Source organism: Somniosus microcephalus, unplaced genomic scaffold (assembly GCF_052327205.1).
Source record: "Somniosus microcephalus isolate GS21.2 unplaced genomic scaffold, FLI_Smic_1.0 unresolved_chr8, whole genome shotgun sequence".
NCBI classification, from domain to species: Eukaryota; Metazoa; Chordata; class Chondrichthyes; order Squaliformes; family Somniosidae; genus Somniosus; species Somniosus microcephalus.
In genome coordinates, this window is record NW_028225186.1 from 39,150,960 (window position 1) to 39,156,663 (window position 5,704).

Below are 5,704 nucleotides of genomic sequence, written 5' to 3' on the forward strand. Positions count from 1 at the left end.
CGACTCTGGTGGGACTCGAACCCACAACCTTTGAATGCCTTAATCTATCAATACTAATTAGAAGTCCAATGCGCTGTCCATTGCGCCACAGAGCCAATTACGTAAAATTCTATTACAAAAGCAAAATAGTGTTGATGCTGGAAATCTGAAATATAAACAGATGAAATGCTGGAAACACTCTGCAGGTCAGGCAGCATTCCATGTCTGTTTAAAAGGGGTCTACTTTCAGTCCCGGATCATTCTGTGTCTGTTTAATAGGGACATGCTGTCAGTCCCGGATCATTCTGTGTCTGTTTAAAAGGGACATGCTGTCAGTCCCGGTTTATTCTGTGTCTGTTTAAAAGGGACATGCTGTCAGTCCCGGATCATTCTGTGTCTGTTTAAAAGGGACATGCTGTCAGTCCCGGTTTATTCTGTGTCTGTTTAAAAGGGGCATGCTGTCAGTCCCGGATTATTCTGTGTCTGTTTAAAAGGGATGTGCTGTCAGTCCCGGGTCATTCTGTGTTTGTTTAAAAGGGACATGCTTTCAGTCCCGGATTATTCTGTGTCTGTTTCAAAGGGATGTGCTGTCAGTCCCGCATTATTCTGTGTCTGTTTAAAAGGGATGTACTGTCAGTCCAGGATCACTCTGTGTCTTTTTAAAAGGGATGTGCTGTCAGTCCCGGGTCATTCTGAGTCTGTTTAAAAGGGATGTGCTGTCAGCCCCGGATCATTCTGTGTCTGTTTAAAAGGGGTGTGCTGTCCGTCCCGGAGTATTCTGTGTCTGTTTAAAAGGGATGTACTGTCAGTCCAGGATCACTCTGTGTCTGTTTAAAAGGGATGTGCTGTCAGTCCCGGGTCATTCTGCGTCTGTTTAAAAGGGATGTGCTGTCAGTCCCGGATCATTCTGTGTCTGTTTAAAAGGGATGTGCTGTCAGTCCCTGGTCATTCTGTATCTGTTTAAAAGGGATGTGCTGTCAGTCCCTGGTCATTCTGTGTCTGTTTAAAAGGGATGTGCTGTCAGTCCCGGATCATTCTGTGTCTGTTTAAAAGTGATGTGCTCTCAGTCCCGGATCATTCTGTGTCTGTTTAATAGGGACATGCTGTCAGTCCCGGATCATTCTGTGTCTGTTTAAAAGGGACATGCTGTCAGTCCCGGTTTATTCTGTGTCTGTTTAAAAGGGACATGCTGTCAGTCCCGGATCATTCTGTGTCTGTTTAAAAGGGATGTGCTGTCAGTCCCGGAGTATTCTGTGTCTGTTTAAAAGGGATGTACTGTCAGTCCAGGATCACTCTGTGTCTGTTTAAAAGGGATGTGCTGTCAGTCCCGGGTCATTCTGAGTCTGTTTAAAAGGGATGTGCTGTCAGTTCCGGATCATTCTGTGTCTGTTTAAAAGGGATGTGCTGTCAGTCCCTGGTCATTCTGTATCTGTTTAAAAGGGATGTGCTGTCAGTCCCTGGTCATTCTGGGTCTGTTTAAAAGGGATGTGCTGTCAGTCCCGGATCATTCTGTGTCTGTTTAAAAGGGATGTGCTGTCAGTCCCGGATCATTCTGTGTCTGTTTAAAAGGGATGTGCTGTAAGTCCCTGGTCATTCTGTATCTGTTTAAAAGGGATGTGCTGTCAGTCCCTGGTCATTCTGGGTCTGTTTAAAAGGGATGTGCTGTCAGTCCCGGATCATTCTGTGTCTGTTTAAAAGGGATGTGCTGTAAGTCCCTGGTCATTCTGTGTCTGTTTAAAAGGGATGTGCTGTCAGTCCCGGATCATTCTGTGTCTGTTTAAAAGGGATGTGCTGTCAGTCCCGGATCATTCTGTGTCTGTTTAAAAGGGATGTGCTGTAGGTCCCTGGTCATTCTGTGTCTGTTTAAAAGGGATGTGCTGTCAGTCCCGGATCATTCTGTGTCTGATTAAAACGGGTGTTACATAATATTATAGAGTCTGCCCCACAGAAACAGTCCATTTGCACGAACTGGTCTCCACACGAGGCTCCTCCTTCTCTATTTCTCCTCACCCCCCAAATAAAACTAGAATCAGTAATGGTAACCATGAAACTATCGGATTGTCGTAAAAACCCATCTGGTTCACTAATGTCTTTCAGGGAAAGAAATCTGCCGTCCTTACCTGGTCTGGCCTTTGTGTGACTCCAGTCCCATAGCAATGTGGTTGATTCTTAACTGCCCTCTGAAATGGCCTAGCAAGCCACTCAGTTGTAACAAACCGCTATGAATCAAAATAATAAAAATGAAGCTGGACGGACCACCTGGCCTGATCCATATCAGCCTACTCCTGAGGTCCCCACCATCACAGAAGCCAGTCTTCAGCCAATTCGATTCACTGCACGTGATATCAAGAAAAGGCTGAGCACACTGGATACAGCAATGGCTCTGGGCCCTGACAACACCCCGGCTATCATTCTGAAGACTTGTGCTCCAGCCAAGCTGTTCCAGTACAGCTACAACACTGGCATCTATCCAACAATGTGGAAGACTGCCCAGGTATGTCCTGTCCACAAAAAGCAGGACAAATCCAATCCAGCCAATTACCACCCCATCAGTCTACTCTCTACTCTCAATCATCAGCAAAGAGATGGAAGGTTTCATCAACAGTGCTGTAAAGTGGCACTTACTGACCAATAACCTGCTCATTGATGCCCGGCTTGGGTTCTGCCAAGAGCACTCGGCTCCCGACTTCATTAAAACCTTGGTCCAACGTGAAGAAAGGAGCTGACCACCAACATCCTGGGGGTTACCATTGAACATAAATACTGTGACAACAAGAGAAGGTCAGAGGCTAGGCATTCTGCGTCGGGTGTCTCACCTCTTGACTCCCCAAAGCCTTTCTACCATCTACAAGGCAAAAGTAAGGAGTGTGATGGAATACTCTCCACTTGCCTGGATGAGTGCAGCTCCAACAACACTCAAGAAGTTCGACACCATCTAGGACAATGCAGCCCGCTTGATTGGCACCCCATCCACCACATTAAACATTCACTCCCTCCACCACCGGCGCACCGTGGCTGCAGTGCGTACCATCTACAAGATGTACTGCAGCAACTCACCAAGACTTCTTCAGCAGCACCTGCCAAACACGCAACCTCTTCCACCTAGAAGGACAAGCGCAGCAGGCGCATGGGAACACCCCCACCTCCAAGTTCCCCTCCAAGTCACACACCATTCTGACTTAGAAGTATATTGCCGATCCTTCATCGTCGTTGGGTCAAAATCCTGGAACTCCCTCCCTAACAGCACTGTGGGAGTACCTTCACCACATGGACTGCAGCGGTTCAAGAAGGCGGCTCACCACCACCTTCTCAAGGGGCAATTAGGGATGGGCATTTAATGCTGGCCTTGCCAGAGCACCCACATCCCATAAACGAATTAAAAAAACCCTATCGGCATATCCTTCTATTCCTTTCTCCCTCCCTCTCAAATGCATCTGTAGTATTCGCCTCAACTACTGCATTCTCAGCGCTCTTTGGCCAAAGAAGTTAATCCTGAATTCCCTGCTGGATTTATCGGTGAGTATTTATGACCTGTCTTCTCTGAGCTAGTTCCTGACTCACTCACAGTAGGAAGCATTTTCGCATTGCTAATGTGCAGCTGCGATGGCCGAGTGGTTAAGGCGTTGGACTCGAAATCCAATGGGGTTTTACCCGCGCAGTTTCGAAACCTGCTCGCAGCGACTTTGATGCAAATTCTTCATTTTATTTCATCGGCTCCCTGTGGCGATCACTGGCCCCGAAATTGAACAGAATTCCCTCCACTGCACTTTATTACACTGATTAACCCAAAGTTCCAATTGAAACACTAATAATTTATCGGCATCAATTAGATATTGTGGATTTGTTGGGAACTAGTGAGCAATACACACACAAAGCAGCATCAAAAATACTAATTAATAAAGAGCCCTGCAGTGTTTGGTAGGGAATCACCTTCAGCGACTAAGTGGGAACACGGTTTGGTTTTGTAAAACTGAACACGAATTAAAAAGTGTGTAAAAAGACCGTGGCTGGACTCGAACCTGCAATATTCTGATAACCTCAAAATTAATACCGAAGTCTGACGCCTTATCCATTAGGCCACATGAACAGTAGGAGTAATTTGGAGATCAGCGCCATCTGTGGACAGATAGACACAAGGTCAGCCTTCCAGTTCCTTGAGTTCTTGGCAGAACTCAGGTTTTGTAGCTTTGCTTCAAAGTATGACAGCTCCAATCTTTTCAGCAAATCGCAAAATTAAGAAACTACCCACACCATCAAAAAGTAATGGCCCGTATGGAGATCGAACCCGCGACCTTGGCGTTATTAGCACCACGCTCTAACCTACTGAGCTAACCGGCCTGCTTTAACTCCTTGTGCTGTTAAATTCAATTTATGTAGATTTTTGGTTTTTGTCAGTTGTCAGTGCTCCGGTTTCCTCCCATAGTCCAAAGATGTGCGGGTTAGGTTGATTCGCTATGATAAATTAACCCTTAGTGTTAGGGGGATTAAATACGTGGGGTTACGGGGATAGGGTGGGATATGTGTTGGTGCAGGGGTTACGGGGATCCGGTGGGATATGTGTCGGTGCAGGCTCGATGGGCCGAAATGGCCTCTATCTGCACTGTGGGGTTTCTGTGATTCTGTGACTTCGAAGGCTGTAAAAGAAAGACTCTGATTTCTACAGCGCCTTTCACCTGAGGACGTCTCAAAGCGCTTTACAGGCAATGTAGTTGTAGTTGTAGTTGTAGTTGTAGTCACTGTTGTAATGTAGGAAAAACAGCAGCAGCCAATTTGTGCACAGCAAGCTCCCACAATGTGATAATCGAGGATAACCTGTTTTAGTGATGTTGATTTGAGGATAAATATTGGCTACAGGACACCGGGGTAAACCTCATCATCCCCTGCTCTTCTTCCAATAGTGCCATGGGATCTTTTATGTCCACCCGAGAGGGCAGAGGGGGCCTCAGTTTTGGAATTGTATTCCACCACAATCTGTAACCTTATGGACCGGCATATCCCTCACCCTACCATTAGCATCAAGACAGGGGACCAACCCTGGTTCAATGAGGAGTGTAGAAGAGCATTTCAGGAGCAGCACCAGGCGTCCCTAAAATGAGCTGCCAACCTCATGAAGCTACAACACAGGACTACACACATGCTAAGCTATGGAAACAGCATGTGTAGACAGAGTTAAGCGATCCAACAACCAACGGATCAGATCAAAGCTCTGCAATCCTGCCACATCCAGCCGTGACGATTTTAATTTAATTTAATTTGTTCCTAGGACTTGGGCATCGCTGGCAAGGCCAGCATTAATTGTCCATCCCTAATTGCCCTTGAGAAGGTGGTAGTGAGAAGCCCTCTTGACCCACTGCAGTCAATGATGTGAAGGTACTCCAATAGTACTGTTAGGGAGGGATTTCCAGGATTTTGACCTAGTGACGATGAAGTTATGGTGATATATTTTCACGTCGGGATGGTGTGTAACTTGGAGGGGAACTTGGAGTTGATGGTGTTCCCATGCACCTGCTGCCCTTATAAGAACATAAGAAATAGGAGCAGGAGCAGGCCATTCGGCCCCTCGAGCCTGCTCCACCATTCAATAAGGTCATGGCTGATCTGATCTTGGCCTTAACTCCACTTTTCTGCCTGTTCCCCCATAACCCTTGACTCTCCGATAGTTCAACAATCTGTCTATCTCAGCCATGAATATAACCAATGATTCAGGCTCCACAGCTCTCTGGGG

At 46.5% G+C, this 5,704-nt stretch overlaps 2 non-coding genes across 2 annotated transcripts; one reads left to right on the forward strand and one right to left on the reverse strand.

Annotated features, from left to right (window-relative positions):
- trnar-ucu (transfer RNA arginine (anticodon UCU)) lies at positions 1-95 on the reverse strand. The gene is made up of 2 exons: positions 59-95; positions 1-36 (listed from the first exon to the last, which is right to left on the reverse strand). It is a non-coding gene; the product is annotated as a tRNA-Arg (tRNA).
- A 3,481-nt stretch (positions 96-3,576) lies between these two features.
- Positions 3,577-3,659, forward strand: trnas-cga (transfer RNA serine (anticodon CGA)). The gene has a single exon. It is a non-coding gene; the product is annotated as a tRNA-Ser (tRNA).
- Positions 3,660-5,704: the final 2,045 nt, after the last annotated feature.